The sequence below is a fragment of the Bombina bombina genome, chromosome 1 (assembly GCF_027579735.1).
Source record: "Bombina bombina isolate aBomBom1 chromosome 1, aBomBom1.pri, whole genome shotgun sequence".
Classification (NCBI taxonomy): Eukaryota; Metazoa; Chordata; class Amphibia; order Anura; family Bombinatoridae; genus Bombina; species Bombina bombina.
The window spans coordinates 712,478,471-712,499,691 of NC_069499.1; the positions used below are offsets into that span (position 1 = coordinate 712,478,471).

At 42.1% G+C, this 21,221-nt stretch overlaps 1 protein-coding gene across 1 annotated transcript in view; it reads left to right on the forward strand.

Annotated features, from left to right (window-relative positions):
• Positions 1 to 21,221, forward strand: part of LOC128645893 (E3 ubiquitin-protein ligase RNF12-A) — a 135,876-nt gene that overhangs the window by 86,044 nt on the left and 28,611 nt on the right. The gene's annotated exons all lie outside the window — the stretch shown is intronic.

Consider the following 21,221-nt stretch of genomic DNA (forward strand, 5'->3'; position numbering starts at 1 on the left):
AATACTATTTGTTCAGTTTTATATTTAAGTATACAGGGACAATCTCTATTCTAAGTATTTACCACACTTATTGGATTGTATATAGACCTTCTAGATAAAGCGCCATCTCCAATCTTTCCATTTCATTTGTTTTTCTGATAAGTTTTGGGTACTTATCTACTGTATGGTGATTGGCAGCTTCTTCTTTTAGCTCTATTTACACTACTTTAACAAGGTAGCCCTCACTAGTAGCGCTTTTGGAGCTTACTTGTGGACCTCCTGTCCCCAGTATTCTAATATTCGTTGTTAAGGGATTGCTGTGTTAACAGTATTTAAAGCAAAAAACTAAGATTTTGCATATCTTACCCAGAATCCTCTTGTGCATTGGTAACAATGTATATGGAGTTTTAATGGGGAAAAGCAAGCAGGGAACTTGCCTAGATGTGCTAATTTTCTATGCAAAAATTTTAATTGATATATATTATGTATTATATATTATATTTTTTTTTTACATGCTATCTGGCTCCTAAGTATATTGGTTGGCTCATAGAATACATATAAGCCCTGACTTACCTTTTCTGCAATGTGCTGGTGCCCTGTACCGCACTGGAGTTCAGGAATGGGGAAGACATTGAAAAGAGGAACCTAGTAAATATTTACATTGTGAACGGAACAGTGACAGGTAGAAGTGCAGGATTTAAAAAAAAAAAATGTAATCTGTCACGGCTGGTCTTTCTGCAGACACTACAGTTTCTGCGATGAGATTGCACAGTTGTCTGCCTTGGGGGCTAGGTTGAATAGTAAAGGAGAGTGGGCAGCCTTGACGGGTGCCTCTTTCAAGGGTGAAATTTGGAGAATTTTGTCCGTTAACCATAATGCTTGCAGTGGGGGTATAGTAGATCTTACGAATAAAGTTAAGGAAAAGACCCTCAAAGTAAAATTGTTGAATAGTATGAAAAAGATCAGGCCATTCCACTCTATCAAAGGCCTTTTTTGCATCCAAAGATAGCAGGAAGCCCTCCTGATCTCCACTGCAACGTTTATCATCAGTTTGGGTCCAAAAGTGGTTAAGAGTATGGATGACTTTTCTCAGGTTGACTACAGATGATCTGCCTTGGACAGATCCCCGATTGATCGGGGTGTAATAGTGAGAAAAGGATATTTTTTTAAATCGGTTGGCCAATATTTTCATTCGAAATTTATCGGCATTAAGCCTGTGAAGGTGTGTTAGGATGGGTTTCCTTTTCATAGGAGAGTTAATACCTATGTTTCACGTAAAAAATGTAATAAAAGCATCCTTTTCCGTCTTGGCAACAATGTAGTTGTCAAATGTAGGACGGGTCTTAAATGTGCAGTAGTTTAGAAATGCTTGACCTAGGTTAGTTTGTAAAGTGTTATATCTATAGTGAATTTTGTGTTTTAGGTTTGCTAAATATGAAATATATGTCCTCCATAGAACCGCCTTAGCAGCCTCCCAGAATAATTGGGGGTTAGCTTTGTCAGACCGGTTATCAGTGCAATAGTCAGGATAGGGCCTGGGATCAGTGTTTCCCAAAAAAGTATGGATTTGGGAGCATATATGTTGCATTGCATAATGTGTAATTAACGGTGTTGATGGAGGCCTGGATGACTAAGGCAATATCGGCATTAAGCCTGTGAAGGTGTGTTGGGATGGATTTCCTTTTGATAGGAGAGTTAATGCCTCCTATGCTTCATGTAAAAAAATTATTAAATATTATAAAGGGAAAGACATAGTGGTAAGGAAATGGGGAAGAGGAGGGGGGAGCGGGGGAAGGAGGATATCAGAGGTGGAGAGATTATTCCTTGCCACAAGGCAATTGTTGGGGAAAGGACCAAGCTATTTTCCATACATACAATGAGTAAAAATGAAGTAATTACTTTTTTAAGCATGAACCCCAAGTAGTGAAAAGGCATTCTGGTGGCTCAACAGGAAAAAAGGGCCTTATGGGAATTGTGTGCTATAGATTGTTCCCACATACTTGAATGCAGCAGGCCCTTACATCTAGGACAATTTGTGGCTCTCTCCTGAGAAAAGTAAAGACAAATTTAAAAAATAGTAGTATTAACAGTAACCTCAATTGTTGAGGAGAGGGTAAAACTTTTTCCTTACATACAAGAATTTAAAATTTATCAAAGAATATGTAAACAAATACCCCAACAATAAGTGGGCAGCCAAAGGGCCTGGCGTGTAAAAAAATAAATAAATAAATATATTTCTTAAAGCCAAGATAAGATTTCCTGGAGCAAGAGACACCTCTCCTTGACTTTTACAACTGGCTGTTAATGCTATTATCATTGCTATTATCATTGTTATAGTTTAGTAAGTGGTAATATATTGCTTTGCATTGGATTTATGTACACAATTGTCTGGCTCCTAAAATTGGTGCAAATTAGTCCAGGGCTTGACAACCCAAGAGTTAGGGAGCCACTCTCCACTGGCTCCTCAAATTCAACCCCTGGCTCCTAACTTTCTGGTTTATTATTCTCCATATATCTATATACAAATACCACTGACTTGCTACAAATTTTTAAACAGATTTGTTGAGCACTGAAAGTTTGTTAGACTTACTGCATGTACCATAAACTAAATATTGATCCTGGCTTCATGTGTAGTTCATTTGCATCTTAGATTTCTATTTAAACAGTGATGCACACTTTGTAGTGTGCATTTCTCAGTTGCTTACTACTTTCACCTGGCTTTCTTTTTGTTAAATGTTTGAGCTGCATTAGTTTACTGACTCCACTGGACCATAATTTAAGGGGAAAATCTGAGACTTAAATTAACTGAGACATGCCGCGCAACAGTCAGGCAGGTGAAACATTTGGATGCAGTGTGTTGGCATGCATATCTAACAGTTTAAAAATTCTCAAAAAAAAATCTATAAATAAAAATAAAATCTAGGAACCAGGACTTTTTGTAGTGTCTTTCTTAGACCATTTGTAGTTTAGATTCACTCAACTGCTAGTAATTAGTCCTGGTGCAGGGGATGTGAAGCCATATTTAAAACAGCGTAGGGCATTTTTTTTTTTTTAAGTGAGTAGTTTGGGAATACATATTGTGTGAAACATGAGGGACAGACCCACACCCCTACTTTCTAGGGGCACTTCCAGGGCCCATTTTCTTTGCATGCCTGATTTTTATCAAAATTTCGTATAAAAAAATGATTCAAATAGTTTAAGTTCAAACAAACGTTCAATTTTTAACCTTGGTATTTACATGTTTGTAACTCTAAGATAAATGAATTTGGCTGAAGTTTAACGGCTTCTGCTTTTTGCAGTTCATTACAGACTTTAAAAAATTGAAGAAATTGGTTCAATACCCCCTTCCCCCTCAAGGTGGAGCTAGATTTTGGCAATATTTTTTTGTTCTTTACTTTTTGTGATGTTTTTGCTTTTATATTCCATATATATAAAAATTTTTTAAACCTTTTGAGGAGTTGCTGATGTTAGATTAGACTGAGTCAAGGTCAGAGAAGAGTTAACTGTGCCACTAAAATGGTCCATAGCACCTGATATATTTGTATGTATTGTTACTATACATTGCAGTTATCTCACCTCAGGACCAATTTAGTGGGCACACCAGCCGGCTGATTTTACACACCACCCAGCTAAAAATTGGATATCACATTTTTTCAAAGTTTGTTGCACATATCAAATCAATTTGTTACGTTGTGCAATTAATTTGTGCTTTGGATGGTTTAAGTTGCATGTGTACATAACATAACTGAGAAGCGGATTTCCTCAGCAGACAATCTTTTCATCCAAGAGAATGGTCTCTCCATCCTGAGTGTTTGCAGAGATCTTATAAAGTCTCAATACCAAGCTACCCAGATAGGGGCCGAGGTACAGGGATTCTCAATTTGTTACGTTGTGGAATTAATTTGTGCTTTGGATGGTTTAAGTTGCATGTGTACATAACAGAATTTTTCTACGTATTACACTGCTTCCACCCGGCTACTTCATAATGTCAGTTGGCTGGCAAAAAGACAAACCTTTTATATCTCCCCAAGCTATACAATATGCCTTCTGCATTTCCCTGCAGCAGCTGCTAAGTATCCACGGATTTCATCCTTCCTTGTGGGATATTATCCTCCTGCTAACAGGAAGTGGCAAAGAACACCACAGCAGAGCTGTATATATAGCTCCTCCCTTCCCCTCCACCCCCAGTCATTCTCTTTGCCTGTGTTATACTAGGAAGACATGGTAAAGTGAGGTGTTAGTTTTAGTAAATTCAATCAAGAATTTTTTTATTTTAAATGGTACCGGTGAGTACTATTTTCCTCAGGGGGATATGAAAGAAGATTTCTGCCCTGAGGTTGATGATCTTAGCAGTTGTAACTAAGATCCATGCTGGTTCCCACAAGACTTCTGAAGGTAACCATGAGACATCTTCAGGGTGGAGACCGGTTTCATGCTTCAAGCAGCATTAAGGTATGTGCAGCCTTTTATTTTCTGAGGAGACTTGGTATATCAGAATTGACTGACATGTATTTCCCTGTATGGGAATGGGGTAAGCAGTAATCCTATTATTCAGTAAGTGGTTCCTGGAGTCCCTGGAGTTTTATTACAGATAGTTGACATTTTATGGGCTTTCATGACACTATGGGAGAGACAATATAAAACGATTCCTAAAGTTTTTTTATTTTTGGCATTAAACTGGCTGTTTACTGATGTGTTGAGGGGGCACATTGATTTTATTACATTGTGTGTTAAAACCGCTTCTCCATGCGGTTGGATTTGGGCCTGCTCCGGTATCGATCGTAAGGGGCGGGGCCTATTTTCGCACGCTTAGATGCGCACTTCCTTCAGTCTAGGCAGCAGTAACTCCGGTGGCTTCTGACTATGTACTAGCTCCAGAGTGTTGGATAGCTGTTTCGAAGTACCCGGGGGGGCAGGTAGGCACCACAGCAGAGCTGTGGCGAGGGGCAGAGAGTATTTTTGATTGTAAAACTGACATTTTGTGATCGAAGTACTTTAGAGCCTTATTTTTTCCCTTGCTTATGGGGTGCAATAATTTTTGGATAAACCAACGTATTTAAGTTAACTTTAGAGTTGCTTTAAGTTTATTTGAGCAGTTTTGGAAAATTTTGTTTACTTTTTCTTGTTCTTTTCACGTTTTCAAAAGTTTATTTTTGACAAAAATTAGTGTTTAAACGACTTCTTTGGTTCTTACTAGTCTGTTCAAACATGTCTGACACTGAGGAATCTGAATCTCATTGTTCCATGTGTGTATAGAAGCTATTATGCAACCCCCTCTAACATTGTGTAACTCTTGTACTGAAAGAGCCTTACATTGTAAAGACCATATATTAGGTCAAGAAAGTGTGCCTAAGGATGATTCTCAGTCTGAAGAGAATCAGTATATGCCATCCAATTCTCCCCAAGTGTCACAACCTTTAACGCCCACGCAAGCGACGCCAAGTACTTCTAGTGCGTCTAATTCTTTTACTCTGCAGGAGATGGCTGCAGTGATGTCAACTACCCTTACAGAGAGGTATTATCTAAATTACCAGTGTTGCAGGGTAAACGCAGTAGGTCAGGTATTAATGTAAATACTGAATCCTCAGATACTTTATTAGCTATTTCCGATGTACCCTCACAGTGTTCTGAGTTGGGGATCAGGGAATTACTGTCTGAGGGAGAAATTTCAGATTCAGGGAATGTTTTACCTCAGACAGATTCGGACGCTATGTCCTTTAAATTTAAGCTTGAACACCTCCGCTTCTTGCTTAGGGAGGTTTTAGCGACTCTGGATGATTGTGACCCTATTGTAATTCCTCCAGAGAAATTGTGTAAAATGGATAAATATTTAGAGGTACCCACTTAGACTGATGTTTTTCCGGTTCCTAAGAGAATTTCTGAAATTATTAGAAAGGAATAGGATAGACCAGGTATACCGTTTTCTCCCCCTCCTAATTTTAAGAAAATGTTTCCCACATCTGATACCATTCGGGACTCATGGCAAACAGTCCCTAGGGTAGAGGGAGCTATATCTACCCTTGCAAAGCGTACAACTATACCCATTGAGGACAGTTGTGCTTTCAAAGACCCTATGGATAAGAAATTAGAGGGTCTACTGAAGAAATTATTTGTTAATCAGGGGTTTCTTTTACAACCTACGGCTTTCATTGTTCCAGTAACTACTGCAGCAGCTTTTTGGTTTGAGGCTCTAGAAGAGTCTCTTAGGGTTGAGACTCCATTAGATGATATCTTAGATAGAATTAAAGCTCTCAAGATAGCTAATTCTTTTATTACTGATGCCGCTTTTCAAATTGCTAAATTAGCGGCAAAGAATGCAGGATTTGCTATTTTAGCACGTAGAGCATTGTGGCTCAAATCTTGGTCTGCTGATGTTTCATCAAAAACTAAGCTGTTGGCTACTCCTTTTAAAGGTAAGACCCTTTTTGGGCCTGAATTGAAGGAAATAATTTCTGACATTACAGGAGGTAAAGGCCATGCCCTACCTCAGGATAAGTCTGTTAAGACGGGTAAACAAAATAATTTTCATTCCTTTCGGAACTTTAAAGGAGGACCCCCTGCTTCCTCTTCTTCCACAAAGCAGGAAGGGAATTTTACCCAATCTAAGTCAGTCTGGAGACCCAACCAGAACTGGAATAAGGGTAAACAATCCAAAAAGCCCGCTGCTGCTGCTCCTAAGACAGCATGAAGGGGTGGCCCCCGATCCTGGACCGGATCTAGTAGGGGGCAGACTCTTTCTTTGCCCAGGCTTGGGCGAGAGATTTTCAGGACCCCTGGGCACTAGAAATAGTGACCCACAGTTATCATTTGGAATTCAAGGACTTTCTCCCAAGAGGGAGATTTCATCTTTCAAAATTATCTGCAAACCAGATAAAAAGAGAGGCGTTCTTACGCTGTGTTGTGACGAATCACGCCTTCTCAGCGTCACAATAGAGGGGTGTGGGTATGAAGGGGTTAATGGCACACAGCGCTGGTTCCCTTATCCTTGCAACTCTGCAAAAGGACCTTAGAAGAGACACCTCATTAGCCCCAATTCTTGTCCACACTGCTCTAATTAACAATTTCCCTGCTGCCACCACCAAAACTTTTAAATTAAAGGGGAGTTCTGGGAACCCCTAAAAACTCACACTGTTTAATACTTGGGTAACGTGCCTTTAACCTTGTCTCAACAGGAGTGTGAATTTAGATATTAGAGCCCAAAGACAGAATTAGATTTTCTGTATGTTTAATAACCAAAATATCAACACAGGTTACACAGTTCAAAATTACACAGATATTCAAAATAAACATACAAATGCAAAGCTACAGTTCTTTAAAAAGAAAATGGGACATGCAAAACAATTACACACAATATCTTACTTAATACTAAGTTCCTTTAGATACTTGGAGAGCTGCCATTCCAGATGTTATGGTCGCTTGAGTCCCCAGGGCAGTTCTGCCTAAAAAGTCTGTCTCTTGCATACTTGAATCTGATTCTCTTTGTCTTGTCAAAGACAACGCCCGGGTTATAATTTACGAGTCTGGCCACTAAAAACAAGTCTTAGCTACCACTATCAGTCTCCAAGGGGAGGAGCGTTCTGCGTCCCTTTACAGTTACATTTAACAGCACTAGGCTGAGGGGGGGGGGGGAAAGAAAGTCTCAGCTTACAGCCTTCTGAGCAGATTTCACACACAGGCAATTCACATTAACCTTTTTCCAGGCTGAAAACACAATACCACCTCTGCTGAGTAGCCAATCCAGGTATCAACTACTCCACATGATTGTATCATGACATGTGTAAAAGACCTTTTTTTTCTATGGGAGTAATTTGTCCAGTTCCAAAATTGGAACAAGGACAGGGGTTTTACTCAAATCTATTTGTGGTTCCCAAAAAAGAGGGAACGTTCAGACTCATTTTAAACCTCAAGTGTCTAAACACATTTCTAAGAGTTCCATCATTCAAGATGGAGACAATTCGAACAATTTTACCAATGATCCTGGAGGGTCAATATATGACTACCGTGGACTTGAAGGATGCTTACCTTGATATTCTATCCACAAGGATCATCATCAGTTCTAAGGTTTGCCTTCTTGGACAAACATTATCAGTTCGTGGCACTTCCCTTCGGGTTGGCCACAGCACCCAGAATCTTCACAAAGGTTCTAGGGTCTCTTTTGGCGGTTCTCAGACTGTGAGGCATAGCGGTGGCGCCTTATCTGGATGATATTCTGATCCAGGCTTAAACATATCGACTCACAAAATCTCACACGGACACAGTGCTGTCTTTTCTGAGAACTCACGGCTGGAAGGTGAACATAGAGAAAAGTTCACTTGTTCCACAGACGAGGGTTTCTTTCTTGGGAACTCTGATAGACTCGGTAGCCATGAAAATATTTCTGACGGAGGTCAGAAAATCAAAGATTTTAAATACTTGCCGAGCACTTCAGTCCATTCCTCAGCCATCAGTGGCTCAGTGTATGGAGGTAATAGGATTAATGGTAGCGGCTGTGCATGCTCGGACAGTGGATTGGGGACTATGCAAATTTATCTCCCCAGATAAATCTGGATCAAGAGACCAGAGACTCTTCTTTGGTGGTTGTCGCCGGATCATCTGTCCCAGGGGACTCGTTTCCGCAGACCCTCGTGGGTGATAGTGACAACAGACGCCAGCCTTCTGGGCTGTGGCGCAGTATGGAATTCCCTGAAGGCTCAGGGTGTTTGGACTCAGGTGGTGTCTCTACTTCCAATCAATATTCTGGAACTAAGAGCAATATTCAATGCGCTGCAGGCATGGCCTCAGTTGGCTTCGGCCAAATTCATCAGATTCCAGTCGGACAACATCACGACTGTGGCCTATATCAATCATCAGGGGGGAACAAGGAGTTCCTTGGCGATGAGAGAAGTGTCCAAAATAATCCGTTGGGTGGAGGCCCACTTTTGTCATCTGCCAGCAATCCATATACCGGGAGTAGAGAACTGGGAAGCGGATTTTCTAAGCAGACAGTCCTTTCATCCGGGGGAGTGGGAACTCCACCTGGAGGTATTTGCCTCTTTGATTCTCCGATGGGGAAAACCGGAATTGGATCTGATGGCATCTCGAAAGAATGCCAAGCTTCCAAGATACGGATCCAGGTCGAGGGATCCCCAGGTCGAGGGATCCCCAGGCCGAACTGATGCCTTGGTTGTTCAGCCTAGCTAATGTGTTTCCACCGTTTCCTCTCCTTCCACACGTGATTGCTCGAATCAAACAGGAGAGAGCTTTGGTGATTCTGATAGCGCCTGCGTGGCCACTTAGGACTTGGTATGCGGATCTAGTGGACATGTCTTCACTACCACCGTGGAAACTTCCTTTTGAGACAGGACCTTCTCATTCAAGGTCCTTTCCAACATCCAAATCTAACTTCTCTGCAGCTGACTGCGTGGAGATTGAACGCTTGATTTTATCGAAGCGAGGATTCTATGATTCTGTTATCAGTACCTTGATACAGGCTAGAAAGCCTGTCACTAGAAAAATATATTATAAGATATGGCGTAAATATCTTTACTCCATGACTAGCCCTTGGATTCACACCAATAAATTTAGGATTCCTAGGATTTTGTCTTTTCTCCAAGAAGGATTTGAGAAAGGCTTATAAGCTAGTTCCTTAAAGGGACAAATTTCAGCGTTGTCAATTTTGTTTCACAAGCGTTTGGCAGATGTGCCAGATGTTCAGTCTTTTTGTCAGGCTTTAACCAGAATTAAGCCTGTATTTTGACCAATTACTCCTCCCTGGAGTTTGAATTTAGTTCTTCGAGTTCTTCAAGGGGTTCTGTTTGAACCTTTACATTCCATAGATATAAAATTATTATCTTGGAAAGTTCTGTTTTTGGTTGCTATTTCTTCTGCTCGACAAGTTTCTGAGCTTTCAGCATTACAGTGTGATAGCCTTATCTCATTTTTCATTCTGATAAGGTGGTTTTACGTACCAAACCTGGATTTCTTCTTAAGGTTGTTTCAAATAAGAATATTAATCAGGAAATTATTGTTCCTTCATTGTGTCCTAATCCTCCTTCCAAGAAGGAGCGTCTGTTACATAACTTGGACGTGGTCCGTGCCTTAAAATTTTACTTACAGGCAACTAAGGGTTTCTGTCAATCATCTTCATTGTTCATTGTTTATTCTGGAAAGCGTAGGGGTCAGAAAGCTACGGCTACCTCTTTCTTTCTGGCTGAAAAACAGAATTTATGTTTACCTGATAAATTACTTTCTCCAACGGTGTGTCCGGTCCACGGCGTCATCCTTACTTGTGGGATATTCTCTTCCCCAACAGGAAATGGCAAAGAGCCCAGCAAAGCTGGTCACATGATCCCTCCTAGGCTCCGCCTTCCCCAGTCATTCGACCGACGTAAAGGAGGAATATTTGCATAGGAGAAATCATATGATACCGTGGTGACTGTAGTTAGAGAAAATAAATCATCAGACCTGATTAAAAAACCAGGGCGGGCCGTGGACCGGACACACCGTTGGAGAAAGTAATTTATCAGGTAAACATAAATTCTGTTTTCTCCAACATAGGTGTGTCCGGTCCACGGCGTCATCCTTACTTGTGGGAACCAATACCAAAGCTTTAGGACACGGATGATGGGAGGGAGCAAATCAGGTCACCTAGATGGAAGGCACCACGGCTTGCAAAACCTTTCTCCCAAAAATAGCCTCAGAAGAAGCAAAAGTATCAAATTTGTAAAATTTAGTAAAAGTGTGCAGTGAAGACCAAGTCGCTGCCTTACATATCTGATCAACAGAAGCCTCGTTCTTGAAGGCCCATGTGGAAGCCACGGCCCTAGTGGAATGAGCTGTGATTCTTTCAGGAGGCTGCCGTCCGGCAGTCTAATAAGCCAATCTGATGATGCTTTTAAGCCAAAAAGAGAGAGGTAGAAGTTGCTTTTTGACCTCTCCTTTTACCAGAATAAACAACAAACAAGGAAGATGTTTGTCTGAAATCCTTTGTAGCCTCTAAATAGAATTTTAGAGCACGAACTACATCCAAATTGTGCAACAAACGTTCCTTCTTTGAAACTGGATTCGGACACAAAGAAGGCACGACTATCTCCTGGTTAATATTTTTGTTAGAAACAACTTTCGGAAGAAAACCAGGTTTAGTACGCAAAACCACCTTATCTGCATGGAACACCAGATAAGGAGGAGAACACTGCAGAGCAGATAACTCTGAAACTCTTCTAGCAGAAGAAATAGCAACCAAAAACAAAACTTTCCAAGATAATAACTTGATATCAACGGAATGTAGGGGTTCAAACGGAACCCCCTGAAGAACTGAAAGAACTAAATTAAGACTCCAAGGGGGAGTCAAAGGTTTGTAAACAGGCTTGATTCTAACCAGAGCCTGAACAAAAGCTTGAACATCTGGCACAGCCGCCAGCTTTTTGTGAAGTAAAACAGATAAAGCAGAAATCTGTCCCTTCAAAGAACTTGCAGATAATCCTTTCTCCAAACCTTCTTGAAGAAAGGATAGAATCTTAGGAATTTTTATCTTGTTCCATGGGAATCCTTTAGATTCACACCAACAGATATATTTTTCTTCTGTTAAGTGTGATCAGTCCACGGGTCATCATTACTTCTGGGATATTACTCCTCCCCAACAGGAAGTGCAAGAGGATTCACCCAGCAGAGCTGCATATAGCTCCTCCCCTCTACGTCACTCCCAGTCATTCTCTTGCACCCAACGACTAGATAGGATGTGTGAGAGGACTATGGTGATTATACTTAGTTTTATATCTTCAATCAAAAGTTTTTTATTTTAAAATAGCACCGGAGTGTGTTATTACCTCTCTGGCAGAGTTTGAAGAAGAATCTACCAGAGTTTTGCTATGATTTTAGCCGGAGTAGTTAAGATCATATTGCTGTTCTCGGCCATCTGAGGAGTGAGGTAAACTTCAGATCAGGGGACAGCGGGCAGATGAATCTGCATAGAGGTATGTAGCAGTTTTTATTTTCTGACAATGGAATTGATGAGAAAATCCTGCCATACCGATATAATGTCATGTATGTATACTTTACACTTCAGTATTCTGGGGAATGGTACTTCACTAGAATTACACTGTAAGAAATACATAAAGCTGTTTAATAACTAGAGACTATGTTTAACGTTTTTGCTGGAATGTAAAATCGTTTTCATTTGCTGAGGTACTGTGTGAATAAATGTTTGGGCACTATTTTTCCACTTGGCAGTTGCTTAATCTGTTTTTCTGACAGTTTCTGTTCTCCCTCACTGCTGTGTGTGAGGGGGAGGGGCCGTTTTTGGCGCTTTTTCTATGCATCAAATATTTCAGTCAGCAACTCATTGTATTCCCTGCATGATCTGGTTCATCTCTACAGAGCTCAGGGGTCTTCAAAACTTATTTTGAGGGAGGTAATTTCTCTCAGCAGAGCTGTGAGAATTATAGTTTGACTGAGATAAAAAACGTTTATTCTGTAATTTGTTTCCTGCTTTCAGAATTTGTTATCTTTGCTAATGGGATTAAACCTTTGCTAAAGTTGTGTTGTTTACAAGGATTGAGGCTATAACTGTTTCAATTTATTAATTTTCAACTGTCATAGATCTTCTGTGCTTCTTAAAGGCACAGTACGTTTTAATATTATTCTAATTGAATTGTATTTCCAAGTTGCAAGTTTATTTGCTAGTGTGTTAAACATGTCTGATTCAGAGGATGATACCTGTGTCATTTGTTGCAATGCCAAAGTGGAGCCCAATAGAAATTTATGTACTAACTGTATTGATGCTACTTTAAATAAATGTCAATCTGTACAAATTGAACAAATTTCACCAAACAACGAGGGGAGAGTTATGCCGACTAACTCGCCTCACGTGTCAGTACCTACATCTCCCGCTCAGAGGGAGGTGCGTGATATTGTAGCGCCGAGTACATCTGGGCGGCCATTACAAATCACATTACAGGATATGGCTACTGTTATGACTGAGGTTTTGGCTAAATTACCAGAACTAAGAGGTAAGCGTGATCACTCTGGGGTGAGAACAGAGTGCGCTGATAATATTAGGGCCATGTCAGACACTGCGTCACAGGTGGCAGAACATGAGGACGGAGAACTTCATTCTGTGGGTGACGGTTCTGATCCAAACAGACTGGATTCAGATATTTCAAATTTTAAATTTAAACTGGAAAACCTCCGTGTATTACTAGGGGAGGTGTTAGCGGCTCTGAATGATTGTAACACAGTTGCAATACCAGAGAAAATGTGTAGGTTGGATAAATATTTTGCGGTACCGACGAGTACTGAGGTTTTTCCTATACCTAAGAGACTTACTGAAATTGTTACTAAGGAGTGGGATAGACCCGGTGTGCCGTTCTCACCCCCTCCGATATTTAGAAAAATGTTTCCAATAGACGCCACCACAAGGGACTTATGGCAAACGGTCCCTAAGGTGGAGGGAGCAGTTTCTACCTTAGCTAAGCGTACCACTATCCCGGTGGAGGATAGCTGTGCTTTTTCAGATCCAATGGATAAAAAGTTAGAGGGTTACCTTAAGAAAATGTTTGTTCAACAAGGTTTTATATTGCAACCCCTTGCATGCATTGCGCCGATCACGGCTGCAGCGGCATTCTGGATTGAGTCTCTGGAAGAGAACATTGGTTCAGCTACTCTGGACGACATTACGGACAGGCTTAGAGTCCTTAAACTATCTAATTCATTCATTTCGGAGGCCGTAGTACATCTTACTAAACTTACGGCGAAGAATTCAGGATTCGCCATTCAGGCACGCAGGGCGCTGTGGCTAAAATCCTGGTCAGCTGATGTTACTTCTAAGTCTAAATTGCTTAATATACCTTTCAAAGGGCAGACCTTATTCGGGCCCGGGTTGAAAGAGATTATCGCTGACATTACAGGAGGTAAAGGCCATGCCCTGCCTCAGGACAAAGCCAAAGCCAAGACTAGACAGTCTAATTTTCGTTCCTTTCGTAATTTCAAAGCAGGAGCAGCATCAACTTCCTCTGCACCAAAACAGGAAGGAGCTGTTGCTCGCTACAGACAAGGCTGGAAACCTAACCAGTCCTGGAACAAGGGCAAGCAGACTAGGAAACCTGCTGCTGCCCCTAAAACAGCATGAATTGAGGGCCCCCGATCCGGGATCGGATCTAGTGGGGGCAGACTTTCTCTCTTCGCCCAGGCTTGGGCAAGAGATGTTCAGGATCCCTGGGCGCTAGAGATAATATCTCAGGGATACCTTCTGGACTTCAAATACTCTCCTCCAAGAGAGAGATTTCATCTGTCAAGGTTGTCAACAATCCAGACAAAGAAAGAGGCGTTTCTACGCTGCGTACAAGAGCTCTTGTTAATGGGAGTAATCCATCCAGTTCCACGATCGGAACAGGGACAGGGGTTTTACTCAAATCTGTTTGTGGTTCCCAAAAAAGAGGGAACTTTCAGACCAATCCTGGACTTAAAGATCCTAAACAAATTCCTAAGAGTTCCATCGTTCAAGATGGAGACTATTCGGACAATTTTACCTATGATCCAAGAGGGTCAATACATGACCACTGTAGATTTAAAAGATGCTTACCTTCACATACCGATTCACAAAGATCATTATCGGTACCTAAGGTTTGCCTTCCTAGACAGGCATTACCAGTTTGTGGCTCTTCCATTCGGATTGGCTACAGCTCCAAGAATCTTCACAAAGATTCTGGGTGCTCTTCTGGCGGTACTAAGACCGCGGGGAATCTCGGTAGCTCCATACCTAGACGACATTCTGATACAAGCTTCAAGCTTTCAAACTGCCAAGTCTCATACAGAGTTAGTGCTGGCATTTCTAAGGTCACAGGGATGGAAGGTGAACGAAAAGAAAAGTTCACTCGTTCCACTCACAAGAGTTCCCTTCCTGGGGACTCTTATAGATTCTGTAGAAATGAAGATTTACCTGACAGAGGACAGGCTAACAAGACTTCAAAGTGCTTGCCGCACCCTTCATTCCATTCAACACCCGTCAGTGGCTCAATGCATGGAGGTAATCGGCTTAATGGTAGCGGCAATGGACATAGTACCCTTTGCACGCTTACACCTCAGACCACTGCAACTGTGCATGCTAAGTCAGTGGAATGGGGATTACTCAGACTTATCCCCTTCTCTGAATCTGGATCAAGAGACCAGAAATTCTCTTCTATGGTGGCTTTCTCGGCCACATCTGTCCAGGGGGATGCCATTCAGCAGACCAGACTGGACAATTGTAACAACAGACGCCAGCCTTCTAGGTTGGGGTGCCGTCTGGAATTCTCTGAAGGCTCAGGGACAATGGAGTCAGGAGGAGAGTCTCCTGCCAATAAACATTCTGGAATTGAGAGCAGTTCTCAATGCCCTCCTGGCTTGGCCCCAGTTGACAACTCGGGGGTTCATCAGGTTTCAGTCGGACAACATCACGACTGTAGCTTACATCAACCATCAGGGAGGGACAAGAAGCTCCCTAGCTATGATGGAAGTATCAAAGATAATTTGCTGGGCAGAGTCTCACTCTTGCCACCTGTCAGCAATCCACATCCCGGGAGTGGAGAACTGGGAGGCGGATTTTTTAAGTCGTCAGACTTTTCATCCGGGGGAGTGGGAACTTCATCCGGAGGTCTTTGCCCAAATACTTTGACGTTGGGGCAAACCAGAGATAGATCTCATGGCGTCTCGACAGAACGCAAAGCTTCCTCGTTACGGGTCCAGATCCAGGGATCCAGGAGCAGTCCTGATAGATGCTCTGACAGCACCTTGGGACTTCAGGATGGCTTACGTGTTTCCACCCTTCCCGTTGCTTCCTCGATTGATTGCCAGAATCAAACAAGAGAGAGCATCAGTGATTCTAATAGCACCTGCGTGGCCACGCAGGACTTGGTATGCAGACCTGGTGGACATGTCATCCTGTCCACCTTGGTCTCTACCTCTGAAACAGGACCTTCTGATACAGGGTCCCTTCAAACATCAAAATCTAACTTCTCTGAAGCTGACTGCTTGGAAATTGAACGCTTGATTTTATCAAGACGTGGATTTTCTGAGTCAGTTATTGATACCTTAATACAGGCTAGGAAACCTGTTAACAGAAAGATTTACCATAAGATATGGCGTAAATACCTATATTGGTGTGAATCCAAAGGTTACTCTTGGAGTAAGGTTAGGATTCCTAGGATATTGTCTTTTCTACAAGAAGGTTTAGAAAAGGGTTTATCTGCTAGTTCATTAAAGGGACAGATCTCAGCTCTGTCCATTCTGTTACACAAACGTCTGTCAGAAGTTCCTGACGTCCAGGCTTTTTGTCAGGCTTTGGCCAGAATTAAGCCTGTGTTTAAAACTGTTGCTCCACCATGGAGTTTAAACCTTGTTCTTAATGTTTTACAGGGCGTTCCGTTTGAACCCCTTCATTCCATTGATATAAAGTTGTTATCTTGGAAAGTTCTATTTTTAATGGCTATTCCCTCGGCTCGAAGAGTCTCTGAATTATCAGCCTTACATTGTAATTCTCCTTATTTGATTTTTCATTCGGATAAGGTAGTCCTGCGTACTAAACCTGGGTTCTTACCTAAGGTAGTTACTAACAGGAATATCAATCAAGAGATTGTTGTTCCTTCTTTATGCCCAAATCCTTCTTCAAAGAAGGAACGTCTACTGCACAACCTGGATGTAGTCCGTGCTCTAAAATTTTACTTACAGGCAACTAAGGAATTTCGACAAACGTCTTCTCTGTTTGTCATTTACTCTGGGCAGAGGAGAGGTCAAAAAGCTTCCGCTACCTCTCTTTCTTTTTGGCTTCGTAGCATAATTCGTTTAGCTTATGAGACTGCTGGACAGCAGCCTCCTGAAAGAATTACAGCTCATTCTACTAGAGCTGTGGCTTCCACTTGGGCCTTCAAGAATGAGGCCTCTGTTGAACAGATTTGCAAGGCTGCAACTTGGTCTTCGCTTCATACTTTTTCCAAATTTTACAAATTTGACACTTTTGCTTCATCGGAGGCTATTTTTGGGAGAAAGGTTCTTCAGGCAGTGGTTCCTTCTGTATAAAGAGCCTGCCTATCCCTCCCGTCATCCGTGTACTTTTGCTTTGGTATTGGTATCCCAGAAGTAATGATGACCCGTGGACTGATCACACTTAACAGAAGAAAACATAATTTATGCTTACCTGATAAATTCCTTTCTTCTGTAGTGTGATCAGTCCACGGCCCGCCCTGTTTTTAAGGCAGGTAAATATTTTTTAATTTATACTCCAGTCACCACTTCACCCTTGGCTTTTCCTTTCTCGTTGGTCCTTGGTCGAATGACTGGGAGTGACGTAGAGGGGAGGAGCTATATGCAGCTCTGCTGGGTGAATCCTCTTGCACTTCCTGTTGGGGAGGAGTAATATCCCAGAAGTAATGATGACCCGTGGACTGATCACACTACAGAAGAAAGGAATTTATCAGGTAAGCATAAATTATGTTTTTCCATATTTTATGGTAGATTTTTCTAGTTACAGGCTTTCTGGCCTGAACAAGAGTATCAATGACAGAATCTGAGAACCCTCGCTTTGATAAGATCAAGCGTTCAATCTCCAAGCAGTCAGTTGGAGTGAGGCCAGATTCGGGTGTTCGAACGGACCTTGAACAAGAAGGTCCTGTCTCAAAGGTAGCTTCCATGGTGGAGCCGATGACATATTCACCAGATCTGCATACCAAGTCCTGCGTGGCCACGCAGGAGCTATCAAGATCACCGATACCCTCTCCTGTTTGATCCTGGCTACCAGCCTGGGAATGAGAGGAAACGGTGGGAACACATAAGCTAGGTTGAAGCTCCAAGGTGCTACTAGTGCATCCACTAGAGTCGCCTTGGGATCCCTGGATCTGGACCCGTAGCAAGGAACCTTGAAGTTCTGACGAGACGCCATCAGATCCATGTCTGGAATGCCCCACAATTGAATTATTTGGGCAAAGATTTCCGGATGGAGTTCCCACTCCCTGAAATGTCTGACGACTCAGAAAATCCGCTTCCCAATTTTCCACTCCTGGGATGTGGATTGCAGACAAGTGGCAGGAGTGAGTCTCCGCCCATTGAATTATTTTGGTCACTTCTTCCATCGCCAGGGAACTCCTTGTTCCCCCCTGATGGTTGATATACGCAACAGTCGTCATGTTGTCTGATTGAAACCGTATGAATTTGGCCTTTGCTAGCTGAGGCCAAGCCTTGAGAGCATTGAATATCGCTCTCAGTTCCAGAATATTTATCGGGAGAAGAGATTCTTCCCGAGACCAAAGACCCTGAGCTTTCAGGGGTTCCCAGACCGCGCCCCAGCCCACCAGACTGGCGTCGGTCGTGACAATGACCCACTCTGGTCTGCGGAAGCTCATCCCTTGTGACAGGTTGTCCAGGGTCAGCCACCAACGGAGTGAATCTCTGGTCCTCTGATCTACTTGTATCGTCGGAGACAAGTCTGTATAATCCCCATTCCACTGACTGAGCATGCACAGTTGTAATGGTCTTAGATGAATTCGCGCAAAAGGAACTATGTCCATTGCCGCGACCATCAAACCTATTACTTCCATGCACTGCGCTATGGAAGGAAGAAGAACAGAATGAAGTACTTGACAAGAGCTTAGAAGTTTTGATTTTCTGGCCTCTGTCAGAAAAATCCTCATTTCTAAGGAGTCTATTATTGTTCCCAAGAAAGGAACTCTTGTTGACGGAGATAGAGAACTTTTTTCTACGTTCACTTTCCACCCGTGAGATCTGAGAAAGGCCAGGACAATGTCCGTGTGAGCCTTTGCTTGTGGTAGAGACGACGCTTGAATCAGTATGTCGTCCAAGTAAGGTACTACTGCAATGCCCCTTGGTCTTAGCACCGCTAGAAGGGACCCTAGTACCTTTGTGAAAATTCTTGGAGCAGTGGCTAATCCGAATGGAAGTGCCACAAACTGGTAATGCTTGTCCAGAAAGGCGAACCTTAGGAACCGATGATGTTCCTTGTGGATAGGAATATGTAGATACGCATCCTTTAAATCCACCGTGGTCATGAATTGACCTTCCTGGATGGTAGGAAGAATTGTCCGAATGGTTTCCATTTCTCCAACATAGGTGTGTCCGGTCCACGGCGTCATCCTTACTTGTGGGATATTCTCCTCCCCAACAGGAAATGGCAAAGAGCCCAGCAAAGCTGGTCACATGATCCCTCCTAGGCTCCGCCTTCCCCAGTCATTCTCTTTGCCGTTGTACAGGCAACATCTCCACGGAGATGGCTTAGAGTTTTTTGGTGTTTAACTGTAGTTTTTATTATTCAATCAAGAGTTTGTTATTTTAAAATAGTGCTGGTATGTACTATTTACTCTGAAACAGAAAAGAGATGAAGATTTCTGTTTGTAAGAGGAAAATGATTTTAGCAACCGTTACTAAAATCGATGGCTGTTTCCACACAGGACTGTTGAGAGGAATTAACTTCAGTTGGGGGAAACAGTGAGCAGACTTTTGCTGCTTGAGGTATGACACATTTCTAACAAGACGATGTAATGCTGGAAGATGTCATTTTCCCTATGGGATCCGGTAAGCCATTTTTATTACATAAAGAAAAAAAGGGCTTCACAAGGGCTTTAAGACTGTAGACATTTTCTGGGCTAAAACGATTTATATATAAGCATATTTTATACTTCATAGCTTTGAGGAATTATTTTATTCTTGGGAATTATGTAAAATAACCGGCAGGCACTGTATTGGACACCTTATTCTCTAGGGGCTTTCCCTAATCATAGGCAGAGCCTCATTTTCGCGCCTCTATTGCGCACTTGTTTTTGGGAAGCATGACATGCAGATGCATGTGTGAGGAGCTCTGATACATAGAAAAGACTTTCTGAAGGCGTCATTTGGTATCGTATTCCCCTTTTATGCTTTGTTGGGTCTCAGCAAAGCAGATACCAGGGACTGTAAAGGGGTTAAATATAAAAACGGCTCCGGTTCCGTTATTTTAAGGGTTAAAGCTTTCAAATTTGGTGTGCAATACTTTTAAGGCTTTAAGACACTGTGGTGAAATTTTGGTGAATTTTGAACAATTCCTTCATACTTTTTCACATTTGCAGTAATAAAGTGTGTTCAGTTTAAAATTTAAAGTGACAGTAACGGTTTTATTTTAAAACGTTTTTTGTACTTTGTTATCAAGTTTATGCCTGTTTAACATGTCTGAACTACCAGATAGACTGTGTTCTGTAGGTGGGGAAGCCAAGGTTCCTTCTCATTTAAATAGATGTGATTTATGTGACACAAAATTTAGAGAAAATGATGCCCAAGATGATTCCTCAAGTGAGGGGAGTAAGCATGGTACTGCATCATCCCCTCCTTCGTCTACACCAGTCTTGCCCACACAGGAGGCCCCTAGTACATCTAGTGCGCCAATACTCCTTACTATGCAACAATTAACGGCTGTAATGGATAATTCTATCAAAAACATTTTAGCCAAAATGCCCACTTATCAGCGAAAGCGCGACTGCTCTGTTTTAGAAAATACTGAAGAGCATGAGGACGCTGATGATATTGGTTCTGAAGTGCCCCTACACCAGTCTGAGGGGGCCAGGGAGGTTTTGTCTGAGGGAGAAATTTCAGATTCAGGGAAAATTTCTCAACAAGCTGAACCTGATGTGATTACATTTAAATTTAAATTGGAACATCTCCGCGCCCTGCTTAAGGAGGTGTTATCTACTCTGGATGATTGTGAGAATTTGGTCATTCCAGAGAAATTATGTAAAATGGACAAGTTCCTAGAGGTCCCGGGGCCCCCCGAAGCTTTTCCTATACCCAAGCGGGTGGCGGACATTGTAAATAAAGAATGGGAAAGGCCCGGCATACCTTTCGTCCCTCCCCCTATATTTAAGAAATTGTTTCCTATGGTCGACCCCAGAAAGGACTTATGGCAGACAGTCCCCAAGGTCGAGGGGGCGGTTTCTACTCTAAACAAACGCACCACTATACCCATAGAAGATAGTTGTGCTTTCAAAGATCCTATGGATAAAAAATTAGAGGGTTTGCTTAAAAAGATGTTTGTTCAGCAAGGTTACCTTCTACAACCAATTTCATGCATTGTTCCTGTCACTACAGCAGCGTGTTTCTGGTTCGATGAACTAGAAAAGGCGCTCAATAAAGATTCTTCTTATGAGGAGATTTTGAACAGAATTCATGCTCTCAAATTGGCTAACTCTTTCACCCTAGACGCCACTTTGCAATTGGCTAGATTAGCGGCGAAAAATTCAGGGTTTGCTATTGTG